Consider the following 17,334-nt stretch of genomic DNA (forward strand, 5'->3'; position numbering starts at 1 on the left):
GAAAAGTGTAAATAGGCCTTTATTATGATACATATTAACTCACACAGGGGAGCGTCCAAGGCCTAAAACAAATAATAAGTTGAAACACCTTGGGGAAGTGGTACAAGTTGTTTGCCTTTGGGACAGTTTTAGAAGACGGGCCACAAGAGGAAAACACAAGCAGGAAAGTTGCTAGAACCTAAGGTGTGACTTTAGGCCACACCAGGAAGAGGAAGGGGATCAGTGCTGGTGCCTTGAAAAGGCCACTTTCAGGCTCAGCACCAGCGGACTCTCTTCTGCTCCTAGCCGATGTGTGGGACAGCTTGGGAAACATTACCTCCAGTGACAGGGAAGCTCCAGGGGCAGAGGTCTCATAAGGAGGGAGCCGGTTCTCGCTCAGGGCATCATCTGGTCGGTTTTCTATCTCTGATGTCATAGGCAAGGAGACACTAGATATTACCCAGAGAATAAAATGGGAGACATAAGCAGAGAATATGGAAGTTTCCAGAAAATAGACAGGAAAACAGGGCATGTCCAAAGCAGAGGCAGTGCATCGTAAGCATGCCTTATAAGTCACATTTCTTTTCTGCTCTTGTTTTTTTGTATGGTCACATAACTCTATTGTAGCTCTTTTAAGACTTTCAAAGCTACAGTCTCATAGAATCCCAGTGACAGAAGGTCCATGCCAACCTGCAGGTTCTCAAGTTCAGTCTTCTAAATTGTGACCCTCCCAACCGGCTGTCCTAGAAGAATGACACATGGGGCACATACAGGCTTGGTTTGCATGTGGGAGACTTTTCCCAGGATACTCCCTCAAGCCTAGGGTTTCTACAAACGGCTTAAGGAAGGGGCAGGTGGCTGATTTCCCTGGGACTTCTAGGATGTTTAGGGGAGCTTGTTAGGAAGGAGGGCTGGAACATTTGGGATCAAATGAGCCTCTGGATGGAGATAAATGAAGCTTGTAGTGAGAGTGTAGGGCAGAAGCCTGTTATAGTTGGGAGGTGCAGTCCAGCTGGGGTGTTTGGTCCTGGGTCCTCGCCCCTTACATAATCATTGTGGTGCACAGGGGTGGTCACTTGTGTCTGTGTCCATCCATGGTCAAGGTCTGTACTGCTCTAGAATCGTGATAGCATGCACCAGAATTGGAGTGATCAGTGATGAAAACTGGTCAGATCCTGATTTCCTGTCCCTAGAAGATGCCTTGACATGTGTATCAAGCAACTCTGATAAGGTCCTCATCAAAAATGGATTATTGGTCTCGATACAGGGCATCCCCAAATATAAGCTTCTTTCATGAACATTGCCTAGAAAGGGTTTTTTCCTAGATTGGAATTATCTCTATTATCACTATTGTTATCATTATTACCATTTTCTTCAGGGGTCATCTAGTAAACAGAATGGAAGGGGGCAGAGGGGCTTCAGTTGCCTTTCCCAAATCCAAGCCAGGAATTTTCCAAGTTGGTGAAATCACTTAGTATTGAATCAAGGTTCTGTGATTTCGGCAGTGTGGGTACTCCCTCCTCCAACCCAGATCTCAACTCAAAGAGAACTTAGTAGATGATCTACACGTGTTCTTGGGCATGGAACATAAGTTACTACCTCATAGCCAAACTTGGTAATGAGCTTCCTCAAGCCTAGTGGCCTGGTCTTTGGATATAAGACACATAGCCTGTCGCCAGGCCCATACTTGAAGCCTTTCTAGCTTGGTAGAAACTGTCAGCATTCCACTGGCATGGCCTTTGAGAATCCAGGGTCACCTCCACACCACAATGAGGCATCCAAGTAACTTAATGGAGGATCTGTGAAATCCAACTCTTAAGAAATGGTTAGAAGCCTTTTCCACTTCCTGGAAGTAGAATTTAGTATGGTCCTAGATTTCAGGGAATAAAAACATTCCTTAAATCCAATTCTACAGAGTTTATTGATCATATCTGAACCACCAGTGGTAACCATAGAAAGGACACAAGGACACATGTACTAATCATCTCCAACAGCCACTTGGCTTCTCAGCTCCCTGTTTTGGTCCCTGAGAGGCAAAATATGTCCAGATGGGGTCTGAGTGGCAACAGCATTTAGGGGTATCAGTGTTTTATACTCTGGGATGAGGGTGGTGGTAACAGCAGCTACTTCATTTTCAACAGAATTTCATTTTTCAAAAGCATTAGCCTAGGGTAAGCAGAGCCCCAGCAAACTTTCTGAAGATGCCAATCACAAGTGAGCTATTAAGGATGCACACCGGGGGTTGGTACAGCTCCTCTCATGTCACAGGAGCCATGCTCATTGATTGCTCAGTCAAGTCTGTGTCTACCTGACCCCTCCTTCCTGAGGGGTATCGGGGGGAGATGCCTGGTTTGGTCAGGCTGTATCCTTCCATACCTTGAATGATACTAGGCAGCCACCAAGACTCTTTCCAAGTGTGTAGCATGGGTTTTATTTTTTCCAAAAGCTCTCCATTCCCACAAACATAAAACTATAGGAACTCTTAGCAAAGTATCAAACAAAGGCATTGAAAAAATATGCCTGAGCCTCTAGTAGAGTCATTGTCTTTGGAGCATCCCAGAAAGGATTCCCACCAGAAGGAAGAATTCGAAGCTTTGTCTAGTCCAATCATTGCTGTCCAGTCTTTCTTGCTCGTGTTCTTTACTTTTTGCCACTCAATGGAGGAAGTACCCCACATCTACATGCATGGATGTGGTGATGTTAGCCTAGAAGAAGGGATACATTCATAGGTCACCTCATCAGAGAAAAGACAAACGGTGCCCAGAGTCACCCAGACTTTTTGTATTCTGGGTTGGTAACACAAATGGGAATCCTTACTGAGGGCTGGTTTGGGCCTAAAATTCATGAAACCAGCGACAAACTGAATCAGTATCTATCTGGTCAGGAGAAGCCATCAAATGGTGGTACTCAAGGTGCCAAACCCCATTGCATCCTTGTATTAGAGACTCTTCTTCCTTTTTGGAGGTCCCTTTTGGGAACACACTAACCCTTGGCATTGTGGCTCATGGTAGCCAGATCCTATCGTGCTATTGAGCCTACCATTTCCCTCTGGCTAACGTAAGGTATAATTACTGGTCACCCTATACCTCAAAATGGGGATGACAGAGCTGGTTCTTTATCCTGAGGTATCTGGAGGAGGGCCCAGCATCCATTTCAATATTCAGGGTCACCATAAAATCATACCTGGTACCAGACTTTCTCTATTTCCCACATCCCAGAGGAGTGAGATGGTTAGGTTATTTTATAACTCCTGGATAAACTCCAGATGGTAAACACAGGTGATTTGTCACTGTCTGTCCCACTTCTCTTGTGGAAGGTACTTTGTTAGGTCTTTACCCCAGTTGCTTAGGACCTTCCTATCATTAGGGCTTCCTGTTCCTTTGGTTTTTCTCACCACATTTCTAGTGACCTTTTGGTAGAAATCTGTTGTCTCTGCACAAATAAGGCATTCTAGTCTTGTCTCACTCTGCTTAGAGGAACATACCCAAACCAGTCTCAATGCATCTCTAACTTGTGCTTAGAGTCTCTGGAAAGGCCCTCTCTCCCTTTGCATGGCTTGCTTTGTTGGCTGGGGATCAACCAGGATAAATTAAGAGGGTCATGAGGTCATCAAATGGCTAGGAAGCCTAACCCTCCTATCACCTGACCACATTCTACTCTATAGCTTTCTCTTTCTTTCTTTTCTTTTCTTTCCTTTTCTTTCTTTTCTTTCCTTTTCTTTCTTTTCTTTTCTTTTCTTTTCTTTTCTTTTCTTTTCTTTCTTTTCTTTTCTTTTCTTTCCTTCTTTTCCTCTCTTTCTCCTTTCCCTTCCTTTCTCTTTCTTTCTCTTTCCTTCCCTTCCCTTCATTCCCTCTCCTCTCCTTACCTTTCCTTTCCTTATTTTTGAAGTCTGAACACACACTGCATCATTCTTAAGCTATTGGGTGTGACCCAGTAGCTATTGGTTGTCTTCATGGTCCCATAACATAGAACCCCTAACAGGCTGTGGCAGGCAAAAATTTTCAGAGCTGCTATCCAAATGCCCTATTCTTTGTCTGGTTTTTAAAAAACTCAGGTGGGCCCAGACCTAAAAGGGGTATTGTTTGGGAGGGTTTCCCCCATCACTCAAATGCAATATTCTCTAAATCTTGTAGAATCACTCTCTTCTTATCCTCATAGCTGGGGTGGGAGATGGGATCCAGTGACTTCCCCCAGGGTGAGAGATTCATGATCTATAGGCAGCACCAAGCTGAGGCAGGGTATCTCCACCCTGTGCCTATTTGAAAGCATCTCCCTTAGGTTTTTAAGTCCTATTCTACTGATTAGGAGATTGCATCTTCCTACTCCATCATTTCACACAATAGACAGGGATTTCAGAGTCTTATGATTCTCATTTTTGCTTGAGGAAGGGCAAAGGTCCTGGACAGATCATTTTTTAGATTGCTTCCTCTCATCCCTTGACTGACTCCCCACCTACTCTCTTTCATCATGTGTGAAAATAGTGTGAAGTCATTAAGATGACACCTATGTTTTTCCGGGCTTAGGTCTGGGAATTACAGATCTTGCATAGTTTTGCTAGGTCTAGTTTCCCGTACTTGTTTTGATCTTGGGTAAAGTCTGAGCAAGGATTTCCAACTCATGACAAATGTTTCCATAATATCCACAAGCAAAATGGCTGGGCCTGTGGCCTACCAGGTGGGGAACTCCCCTTTGCAAGGGAGGAAATCAATGGTTAACTGAGCAGAGATATGGCAGGAAGAACCAAAGAGATGGTTAGCCCTAATGAGGTTTTCATGAGGCTACTTCTGCAATCACTCCCTCTACTTCTGTACATCTACATGGGACGAGTCAGTTGTCAGATGTGCTACTCAGAGTCAATGTTATTATGACTTCAGTATCCTAATTCAAATCATTTCATTGTTTTCTACTTCTGTCTCCCACTATCTTCCAACTCACCCTCCTACCTCAAGTGTGAGCATTCCTCCTTGCATTTAGGCTGATCTTTCTTTTACATTCATATCATAACGCCCCAACTGTACCTGCCCATCTTATTAGCCTCTAAGTCACTTACCGTCTCATATTTTTCACATAATTTTACTATTGGGGTATCAAATTTTAAAGTGTATCAAGAGCCACACCCCTTTTTCTAAGCTTCTTTTTCTAATTTAGTCTCTTAGTTGAGTATGACCTCAACTTTTCTTGCCTTTGATGCCTTAGGGTTTATTTCTCTCTTTATGTTCAGTCTTCTAAACTGTGACCCTCCCAACTGGCTGTCCTAGAAGAACGACACATGGGGCACATACAGGCTTGGTCTCCCAGTGCCTCAGCAAAAATAAGGGAGGCAGAACTACAAGGGGCCCCAGGCAGATAAGTACATTCATGGGAAAGGAGCTGAAGAAAGCAACCTAAAGTCTTCTTAAAGTCCCAGCCTTGCTGGTTCCAACCCAACACTAGGTGAGCCCTGAAGCCTCCAATTGTCAACCAGGAAGAAATCCTGAAGCCCAGGTGGTAGAACAGGCAAACACCAACACCTGGACCTCTAAGTGCCTCAGTGAAGGCAGTGGGAACCGGTGGAAACCAGCTCAGAAAAACACCAGGTACCTAGGCACTCTACCACAAAGGAATCTCCCACTGCATTAGCAGAAATGAGGGAGGCATCACTGCAAGGGGCCCCAGGCAGATAAACGCCCTGCAGCATCCATCTAAAAGGAGCTGAAGAAAGCTGAAGGAAAGGAAAAGCAGGCAACCTAGAATTGCCTGAAAGTTCCAGCTTTGCTGATTCTAGCCCAACATGAGATAAGCTGCCAGAACCCTACAGCCTACCAACATAAGAGGCCCCAGCACACAAAGCTAGTGACCAAGACCTACACTCCCAACACAAGAAGCTTGAGTCAGTGCTCTCTGTTCCCCCCAGCAGGAGAGCTCAATCTTTTTAAAGGCCAGGGAATAAAGAAACTATGAGTAAAAAAAAAAAAGTACCATAGATTCATATTATGAGAAGAGTGGAGATCCAGACAGAAATTCTGAGGAGGACAACATTGTCAACAAACCCACATCTGCAACATCAAAAGGGAATATGAACTGGTCTGAAGCCCAAAAAACCTTAGAAGAGCTCAAGAAGGATTTTAAAAGTCACATGAGAGAGGTAGAAGAGTCCTTCAAAAATACAATTGGCCAATTAGAAAAAAATTACACTGAAGAAAATAAGTCCCTAAAAAACACAATTGGCCAACTGAAGAAGGAAGTACAAAACTAACAGAAGAAAACAATCTGTTAAAAACTAGGATTGGACAAATGGAAATTAATGACTCTATGAGAGAGCAAGAATCAGTCAAACAGAAACAAAAAAATGAAAAAACACATGAAAACATAAAATACCTCATTGGTAAAACAGCTGACCTGGAAAATTGATTCAGGAGAGACAGTTTAAAAATTATTGGACTACCTGAAGATCATGATGAAAAAAAGAGCCTGGATAGTATCTTTCAGAAAATCATAAAGGAAAACTGCCCTGAAGTCCTAGAACCAGAAAGTAAAATAACCATAGAAAGAATACACCGCTCCCCACCTGAAGGAGATCCCAAATTGAAGACACTAAGGAATATAATAGCAAAATTCCAAAATTACCAGATGAAAGAGAAGGTGCTGCAAGCAGCCAGAAAGAAATAATTTAAATATCATGGAACCACAGTCAGGATTACACAGGACCTTGCGGCTTCTACATTAGAAGACCGCAGGGCATGAAACATGATATTTCATAAGGCAAAGGAGCTTGGATTGCAGCCAAGGATCAACTACCCAGTGAAAATGACCATGATTTTTCAAGGGAGGAGATGGATATTCAGTGAAATAGGAGACTTCCAAACCTTCCTGATAAAAAGACCAGGGTTCAACAAAAAATTTGATCTTCAAGTGTAAGATTCAAGAAAGACATAAAAAGGTAAATGGGACAGAAAGATACAAAATGTTATTAATAAGGGTGGACTGTTTACATCTCTACAAGGGAAGATGACACTTGCAACTGTTGAGAACTGTATTGTTATTACACCACGTTAAAGGAGTATACATGGCTTGGTGGATAGAGTACCTGCCCTGAAGTCAGGAGGACCTGACTTCAAATCCAGACTCAGACCAAACACTTGATACTTACTAGCTGTGTGACCCTGGGCAAGTCACTTAACCCCAATTGCCTAAAAGGAAAACAAAAGGAGCATACATAAAAGGTGTGGATATTAGTTGACTTTGATGTAATGATAAAAAAAAATACCTAATCAAGTGGGTTAAATGGATCCAAGTAAGTGGATTATCTGATCTTAGAAAATGTACTGAGAAAGGAGGCAGACAAGGGTAAATTACATTACAGGAAAAGACACAAAATCGTATTACAGCAGAGGGAAAGAAGGGAGGGGGAGGTGAGCATTGTTTGAACCTTACTCTCATCAGATTTGGCTCAAGAAGAAAACGAACTTGCCCTATAGGCAGTAGGAGGGAAAAGGGGAAAAAATAGGGAGGGGGGATAGAAGGGAGGAAAGAAGAAGTAAGTGTATAGGGGAAGAAAAGGGAAAGGGATAATAAAGGGAGAGGGACTGAAGGAGGTGGTGGTCAAAAGCAAAACACTAGTGAAGGGGGAAAGGAAAAGGAGAAAGAAAACATAAACAGGGACAAAGAATGGAGAAAAAGACACAGATAGTAATCATAACTGTGAATGTGAATGGGATGAACTCTCCCATAAAACGGAAATGGATTGCAGAATGCATTAAAAACCATAATCCTACAATTTTTTGTTTACAGGAAACACATTTGAAAAAGAGTGACACACACAAGGTAAAGGTAAAAGGCTGGAGCAGAATATATACTATGCTTCAGCTGATGTCAAAAAAGCAGGGGTAGCAATCATGATCTCAGACAAAGCAAGAGCAAAAATAGATCTAATGAAAAGAGATAAGGAAGGAAACTACATCCTGCTAAAAGGCACCATAGACAATGAAGTAATATCATTACTAAACACATATGCACCAAATGGTATAGCATCCAAATTCTTAGAGAGAAGTTCAGGGAGTTACAGGAAGAAATAGACAGCAAAACTACTAGTGGGGACCTGAACCTCCCCTCTCTGCACTAGATAATCTAACCACAAAATAAACAAGAAAGAAGTTAAGGAGGTGAATAGAACATTAGAAAAGTTAGGTATGATAGACCTCTGGAGAAAACTGAATGGGGATAGAAAGGAATATACTTTTTTCTCAGCAGTACATGGCACATACACAAAAATTGACCATGTACTAGGGCATAAAAACCTCACAATCCAATGCAGAAAGGCAGAAATATTAAATGCATCCTTTTCAGATCATGATGCAATAAAAATTATATGTAATAAAGGGCCATGGAAAGATAGACTAAAAAATAATTGGAAACTAAATAATCTAATCCTAAAAAATGATTGGGTCAAACAACAAATCATAGAAACAATCAATAATTTCATTCAAGAGAATGACAATAATGAGACAACATACCAAAACCTATGGGATGCAGTGAAAGCAGTTCTTAGGGGAAGTTTTATATCTCTAAATGCTTACATAAATAAAATAGAAAAAGAGGAGATTAATGAATTGGGCATACAACTAAAAAAACTAGAAAAAGAACAATTAAAAATCCTCAACTAAACACCAAATTAGAAATATTGAAAACCAAAGGAAAAATTAATAAAATTGAAATTAAGAAAACTATTGAACTAATAAATAAAACTAAGAGCTGGTTTTATGAAAAAACCAATAAAATAGATAAACCTTTGGTTAATTTAATTTAAAAAAAGAAAGAAGAAAACCAAATTACTAGTATCAAGAATGAAAAGGGTGAAGCTACCACCAAGGAAGAGGAAATTAAAACAATAATTAGGAATTATTTTGCCCAACTATATGCCAACAAATTTGACAATCTTAGTGAAATGGATACATATTTACAAAAATATAAATTGCCCAGATTAACCGAAGAGGAAGTAAAATACTTAAATAACCCCATCTCAGAAAAAGAAATTGAACAAGCCATTGATGAACTCCCTAGGAAAAAATCTCCAGGGCCAGATGGATTTACATGTGAATTCTATCAAACATTTAAAGAACAATTAATTCCAATACTATATAGACTATTTGGGAAAATAGGTGAAGAAGGAGTCTTACCAAATTCTTTTTATGATACAAATATGGTGCTGATACCTAAACCAGGAAGAGTCAAAATAGAGAAAGAAAATTATAGACCAATTTCTCTAATGAATATAGATGCAAAAATTTTAAACAAAATATTAGCAAATAGATTACAGCAACTTATCACAAGAATAATACACCATGACCAGGTAGGATTTATACCAGGAATGCAGGGTTGGTTCAATATTAGGAAAACTATCAGCATAATTGAGCATATCAACACCAAAACCAACAGAAACCACATGATCATCTCAATAGATGCAGAAAAAGCTTTTGACAAAATACAACACCCATTCCTATTAAAAACACTAGAAAGCATAGGTATAAATGGAGTATTCCTTAAAATAATAAATAGCATCTATCTAAAACCTTCAGGAAGCATTATATGTAATGGGGACAAGCTAGAAGCATTTCCAATAAGACCGGGGGTGAAACAAGGATGTCCATTTACACCAATGTTATTCAATATTGTACTGGAAACCTTAGCTTTAACAATAAGAGAAGAAAAAGAAACTGAAGATATTAGAATAGGCAGAGAAGAAACAAAGCTATCACTCTTTGCAGATGACATGATGATATACTTGGAGAATCCTAGAGAATCGAGTAAAAAAACTACTTGAAATAATAAACAACTGTAGAAAAGTAACAGGCTATAAAATAATCCCACATAAATCATCAGCATTTCTATATATTACTAACAAAGCCCAACAGTGAGAGATAGAAAGAGAAATTCCATTTAAACTTACTGTAGACATTATAAAATATTTAGGAGTCTACCTCCCCAAACAAACCCAGGAACTCTATGAACACAATTACAAAACACTTTTCACACAAATAAAATCAGATCTAAATAACTGGAAAAACATCAGTTGCTCATGGGTAGGCCGAGCTAATATAATAAAAATGACAATCCTGCCTAAGCTAATTTCCTTATTCAGTGCCATACCAATCAAACTACCAAAAAATTATTTTATAGAGTTAGAAAAAATAATAACAAGATTCATTTGGGAAAACAAAAGGTTCAGAATATCAACGGAACTAATGAAAAGAAATGCAGGGGAAGGTGGACTAGCCATTCTGAATCTTAAATTGTATTATAAAGCAGCAATCATCAAAACTGCTTGGTACTGGCTAAGAAATAGAGTGGTGGATCAGTGGAATAGGTTAAATATGCAAGACACAGTAGTCAATGACTATAGTAATTTAATATTTGATAAACCCAAGGACCCCAGCTTCTGGGACAAGAACCCATTCTTTGAAAAAAACTGCTGGGAAAGCTGGAAAAGAGCATAGCAGAAACTAGGCATAGACCCAAATCTCATACCATATACCAAAATAAAGTCAAAATGGGTTCATGATTTAGATATAAAGGCTGATACTATAAGCAAACTGGGAGAACAAGGAATAGTTTACCTATCAGATTATGGAGAACAGAAGAATTCATGACCAAACAGGACACAGAGAACATTATGAAAAGCAAAATAGATAATTTTGATTACAGTAAATTGAAAAGTTTTTGCTCAAACTAAGCCAATGCAACTAAGATTAGAAGGAAGGTAGAAAAATGGGAATGAATTTTTACGAGTCTCTCTGAAAAGGGCCTCATTTCTACAATATATAGAAAATTAAGACAAATTTATAAGACTACAAGCCATTCCCCAATTGATATATGGTCAAAGGATATGAACAGACAGTTCCCAGATGAAGAAATTAAAGCCATCTATAGGAGGCATGAGAGGGATGAAGAGAAGACAAAGGGAACTAAAACTAAAGACTCAAGGGGACCTTAAAGACCCAAGCTTAGGGAAGGAGAAAGAACTGAATAGTTCAAAGTGCACTTTAATGACTATCTTGGGAAGGGGGCAGATTGCAGAGGAGGAAGTTGCTTGAGTTGTGAGAGGGGAGGCACGGGCTGAAGACACTGAATACCCCACTCAGTCTGGAGGTGAGCAGAGGAGGGATGGTTATTTCTTCAGCTTTTCATCAAGTATGAGGGGAAGGGGAAGGTAAGAACAGTGGAGGGAAAGGCCTTGGGAGTGGAGTAGAAAGTGGATCTTGCACTGGAGGGGTAAATTAAAGATGATAAAGAAAGTTCCTCTGGGGGTGAGGAAGATCTATATTTGTGATAAGAAATTGGGACCTTATTCAGGAAGAATGTGTATAATAGATGACTATCTTCTCTAGAGCAAAGATTATGCTTCCCAAGCCAGCATTCCACCCCAGGAGAGGATATTAATAAGGCCCTGGGGTTAGCCAGCAGAAAGAGGATTATATTGACCTTAGGAGAGTTAAATGAGGATAAGGACTGGAGGTAAGACCATAGCTAAGGGCTCAGGTTAGAGGGTGATTACCAGCTCACCTACTGTTACTTTATGAATTTACCTCTGGGAATGAAGTACAGAAGAAGGGAGGAGGATGGATGGTGTCAGATCTATAAATGCTATAATGTATATTAAATGCTAAAATCTATAAATAGATAAGGTAGAAGAGATAATTCAAATGTGGTACTTCAGAAGCTCTACCTCTCATGAAAATAAATGGAACCCCAAAACAAAGGAATATATCAGAGTATAGCCCATGAATTAGAGAATAGAGTTCAGGGAAAAAAACAACCAGCAAGGGGTAGAAATAAGGAAGAGGAAGGAGCAAAAGAAATCTTTTAGAAAGGGGAAACACAAAAGAATATTAAGCTAGGATGTTGGGGGATGGATGAGGCAGATTTTGAACCACACAATCTGCACAAGAAAGAACGGCTAAGGAAGAGTGGGAAATAGATAAAGGAACAAATGAATAAATTAATGAATAGAAAGAAAAATTAACTTATTAAAATGCAAAGAATGAGAGGGAACCCAGGAAATGAGAACGTGAGGAGAATCTGTGGAAACAGACTGGCATTAAATTAATGTAAAAAAAAAAACCCTAAGGTTAAAGCACTGACTTAAAAGAGGAAAGGGATGAAAATTAAACAAAAAAAAAAAAAGAAAGAAAACACAAACCTGGCAATCATAACTTTAAATGTGAATGAATTAAGCAGTCTAATAAAACAGAAGAAAATGGCAAAATAAGAAAAACAATAATTTACTACATACAAAAAGCACATCTTAACAAAGCCACATAAATGAGGCAGCTAGGTGGTGCAGTGGGTAGAGCTCTGGCCTTGGAGTCTGAGTTGAAATCCAACCTCAGACACTTGACACTTAATAGCTGTGTGACCCTGGGCAAGTCACTTAACCCTGATTGCCTCACCAAAAATTTACAAGAGAAAACTCTATGCCTGGTCAACAACAGCTTAGTAGCTCTGAAAGACGGCTGATAATCTCTCTCTCCCTCCCTCTCTCTCTGTCTCTGCCTCTCTGTCTCTATGTCTCTCTCTCTCACACACACACACACAGAGTGTAAACTTGCATTAAACGTGTTCACAGGAGGGTCATGATAACTTGAGCTGCTTACCCTGAAGGCAAAAGCAGCAGAAAATCCTTGGAGATGGCAAGAATAGACTTTGTGCTTTCAGAAAAACGTGAACAACATCCTGATAGTTAATGACCACTTTACCTGAAATGATAACAACAACAACAACTAGCATTTACATAGCACTTTATGATTTGCAAAGTGTCTTACATAGAACCTCATTTTATCCTCCTAATAACCCTGGGAGGTAGATGCTGTCATTATGCCCATTTAAGAGATGAGGAAACTGAGGCAGGTGAAGTGACTTGCCAGGGTAGCATAGCTAATAAGGATTTGAAGTGGGAGTTCAATTCAGGTCTCCCTTCATTGAAGTCCAGTACTCTATCCACTGTACCACTTAGCTGCCAGAACCCAACCTGGAATAAGAGGATATTTACAATGTCCAAAGAGAGCAGGGACTGTTATGGGAAAGATTTCTTCCTGTCAGATCAAAGTGTCAAATATGTCTTCATTTCAAAATCCACTCTGACCAGAGTCAAGAGTTTGTGAGCAAGTTACTGGGAGAAGTATTTGATATGGAAGGAAATTAAGAAGCCTAGAACCACAAATTACCATCCCATCCAGAACGCTTCTATTGTCAGTGATCATGGACCTTTGATTTTGTTAGGTGTGGAAATTTTTGGTGATCATAACCCATCCATACCTTAGAATCTAAGACAGTTACCTAAAATTAGCACAAAATATTATATCAAGAGCCATTTCCCAATAGTCTAGTGATCAAAGGCTAACAAACAGTTGTCAAGAGAAGAATTTCAAACTATTAACTATTAGGTAGATGACTATGCCTGGTCTGGAAAGATTCAGAATGGACAACCGTGGATATCTAATTACTTTAGCCTAGTGTGTTCTTCTTCTTCTTCTCTCTCTCCCTCCCCAAATATACACAGATAGTATAATATGCATATGTTACATATGTGTGTATATATATACATATGTACATATATATATATATACACACACACACACATACACATACATACATATAGTTATTTTCTTTGTAATAAGTGCTGGAGGAAAAAGACAGAGATTTAGAGCTGGAAGGGACTTCCAAATCCATCTAGTCTAATCCCCTCATTTAACAGATGAGTAAACTGAGGCACAAAAAGTTTAAATTATTTACCCAAACTCACTCATCTAGTGAATGTCTGAAGCAAAATTTAAACCCAAGTCTTACTGATTGTCCAGTGACTTATCCACTATGCCATGCTGTCCTCTCAGATATGGCTCTCCAATTAAGAAGTGACAAAGATTGTAAGGGTATGAAGGTATTAATCCAGCAACTGAAAAAGTGAAATGAAAACTTTACCCATCCATAAACAATATGAAAGACATGGAGGAAGATCTCAATCAGTATGGAGAAAAGAATGTTTCAGTGACCAGCACCAAGTATACTGTTGTATTTCTTCCACAGCTAAATGACATCTATGTTCCAAGTGACGTTCATCACTTGCTAAAAAAAGAAGGTGAAGGGCTCACAGAACATCTCTCCACACCCAAGTTATCAGGGACAATTAAATTTTCCTTTAACAGTTGCAAGACAAGCCACAGCACAAAAATAAAAATAAATTAAAAAGGAGAGAAAGGACCTGAAGAAGCAAAGTAAAAAGTAGGTTGGAAAATGGAAGAATGCCACCCAAGGATAAAAGGAAGAAGGGCTATTCTTCTTTTAGATCTAGAAAACAGAGGGTCATCTTGAAGAGGAGGAGGTTGGATATTCTATGGTAAAGCAGCTGCTTGTCCTCCAAGCAATGATAAAGCAGATACAGGTACTGTCAGGGGAGAGATCAGTCACTAAGGATCAGAGGGAGAAGAGAAGAATGGTAGTTGCTGACTCCTTCCTCAGAGGCACTGTAGAACTGTCAAACTGATATTAACAATAAAGATGTCTATGGTCTTCCTGGGGCATGTGTCTAAGACATAACAAAAATCTAAGACTTTTCAAAATGAATAACTACTACCCACTTCTGGTAAGTCACATGGACCCCAGGGATACTGTCAGAAGAAACCTAGAAAGCACTGCCAAGGATTACAAAGTCTTTGGCAAAAAACCAAAGACCAGAAGCGGCACAGGTGGTATTTTCATCACCTGTATACCCCACTGAAGGTAAGGAATGAACAAGAGAAAAGCTGTTTTTGAAATGAACAGAAGGCTGAGAAGATGGTATCCAAAACTAGATTCGGATTCCTGGACCACAGCTTAAACTATAGGAATGGCAGACTCTCCTGGCCAGAGTGAGAGAACGCACAACAAAACACTGGGAGGAATGTATTTAATTTGAACTGATGCAGAGTGAAGTGAGCAGAACCAGGATGACAGTTTATACAACAAGACTGTAAAGACAACAGTGAAAGACTTAAGAACTCTGATCAATGCAGTGGCAAATCATGTTTAAAGAAGACTTATGAGGAAACGTGCTATCTCCGTTCTAAAAGAGAGATGATGGATGCAGGGTACAGATACCCATATGTCTAATATACACACAGATGTTGATATATAAGATTAACATAGTGATACAGAAGACATATACTGATATATATATATATATATATATATATATATATATATATATATATATATATATATAAGCTTATGTATATACATATATATTTAATATACCCAATATGGGGATTTATTTTGCTTGACTATGCACATTTGTTGCAAAGTTGTTTTTTCCCCTCTGTGGGAGGGCAATGGGAGGAGGAAATATATTTTTTTAATTAAAAAATTTTAAAAGGAACATACGTATTTGTCTCATATCTTAAGAATTAATTATAAAGGCTTAAGATTTAAAGAAGTCCAATGACATCAGGAGGGTGATGTCTTGACTTGCAAGTGTATTAATTTAAGTGAGGCAGGCTAGTAAAGTCATCAACCTCACTTTGTCCTCCAGAGTCATCAGAGTCCAGTTGCAAAACTTAGGTCAGATGACTGGCGATGACCTCAGATGCAATAGAGGACTTTGGTTTTTTTAAGTAAGGTCTTTCCGAGATCTCATTTTGTCTGAGGCAAAGCCCATTCCGTGATTAAAGGCTGGTAAAAATTGAGGCAAAAGATGGCCTAGTTTGCCTTCATAAAAGAATCCATCAAAAAAGTTTGAGCAGCTAAGTATGTGGTCAAGTCTTCTCATCACTTTTTATTTATCTGGAGGTATCATTGCCCCAGGTCTCAACTCTGCCAATTGGCATAGCTCTGAACAGAGGATGCCACATTACAAAGGGTAACCGAAATACTTTTCCCCTGATGTCTTATTGAGTGAATAGACCTCACAGAGGGCTAAAGAAACCCCTACAGTGGTTACCCAAGATCTGGTCTTCTACCTAGGACCTCTGGTCTCAATATTTCCAGTCTTCCTGTATGTTATTCCCTCCCTTTATTCTCCAATTCTAGCCATATTGGCCTACTTTTTATCCCTCACACACAATGTTCCACATCCCATCTCTGTTCCTTTGCTCTGGTTATCCCTTATGCCTAGAACACTCACCCTCCTCACCTCCACCTATCTTTCTTCAAGATGCCACTTCCTGCAAGAGGCTTTTCCAGTCAAATCCCCTATCCTAGCCCACTAATATCTTCCCCTCTAGGGCTACCTTGTATCCCATGTATGCATATGTGTACAACTATATGTGTACACACTGTCTTCCACATTAGAATGAAACTTTTTTGAGGGTAAGACTATCTTGCTTTTTCCTTGCACTCCCAGCACTTAGCATTGGCAGATAGGAAGCTTCTAATAAATGCTTCTTGATTGATTGGTTGAAGAGGGTGGGAAACCAGGACTTACCAAAAGACTTAGGGCTCATTCACATATGGTACAGTTGTCCTTTCTCTTAGGCTCAATGCTTCCAAGTCCACATTGCTCCTGAAGAATGATGTGGGCCTAATTTCATAGTCATTAACATTTTTAGCATTAAAAGTACACGAAAGGGTGAAACGCAAACATTCATCCACAAACAATAAAAAAAACCCCAATATGAAAGACAAAGAGGAAGATCTCGATCAGTGTAGAGAAAATAATTGTTCAGTGACCAGCACTGAGTATACTGCTGTATTTCTTCCACAGCTAAATGTCTTCTGTGTTCCAAGTAAGGCTCACCACCTAAGAAGGTAATATCATGTTAAGACATATTCCTCATTGTCTCCCTTGACTGTTGTATCTAATTGCCTACCAAAGTTTCCAAATCTGCCATGGACTCCCCAATCTCTGCTTTGACAGAAAATCCTCATACAAGGATCTGAGGTCATTTCTGATTCCTAATATCCACAGGCTCCCAAATGACTATCTAGAAAGTTCAGAACTTGGACTTCTTGGCTGTCTTCTAGGCCTAGCCCAGTGGTGACTGAATCACGGGATTCTTCTGGTTCCTCTATTCTGGCATAACAGAACTATTAGATAGTGGAGATGCTTGACCATTTGGTCCATTTACCATGACTAATATCAAGCCTAGAGAAGAGTTATATAGCCCTTGCTCATTTTGAGGCATTACTTCTGCTTTTGAGAGTAGGCATTGGATTTGAAATCCAACTTACTCTGGTGAGAAGTACATGTAAGAGGCTTACAAAGAAGCAAGAGCAAAGTTTAAAATAGAGTCCCAAACATTTCAACAGGGGCAACTAGGACTTGAGTCAGGAAGACTCATCTTCCTGAGCTCCAATCTTGCCTCAGACACTTATTAGCTGTGTGACCCTGGGCAAGTCACTTCACTCTAT

At 39.7% G+C, this 17,334-nt stretch overlaps 1 long non-coding RNA gene across 1 annotated transcript; it reads right to left on the reverse strand.

Moving 5' to 3' along the window:
• On the reverse strand, positions 1 to 16,928 carry LOC110200404 (uncharacterized). The gene is made up of 2 exons (XR_002322247.2): positions 16,409 to 16,928; positions 1 to 2,684 (listed from the first exon to the last, which is right to left on the reverse strand). It is a non-coding gene; the product is annotated as an uncharacterized LOC110200404 (long non-coding RNA).
• Positions 16,929 to 17,334: the final 406 nt, after the last annotated feature.

The sequence above is a fragment of the Phascolarctos cinereus genome, unplaced genomic scaffold (genome assembly GCF_003287225.1).
Source record: "Phascolarctos cinereus isolate Bilbo 61053 unplaced genomic scaffold, phaCin_HiC Scaffold_2;HRSCAF=192, whole genome shotgun sequence".
In the NCBI taxonomy this organism is placed as follows: Eukaryota; Metazoa; Chordata; class Mammalia; order Diprotodontia; family Phascolarctidae; genus Phascolarctos; species Phascolarctos cinereus.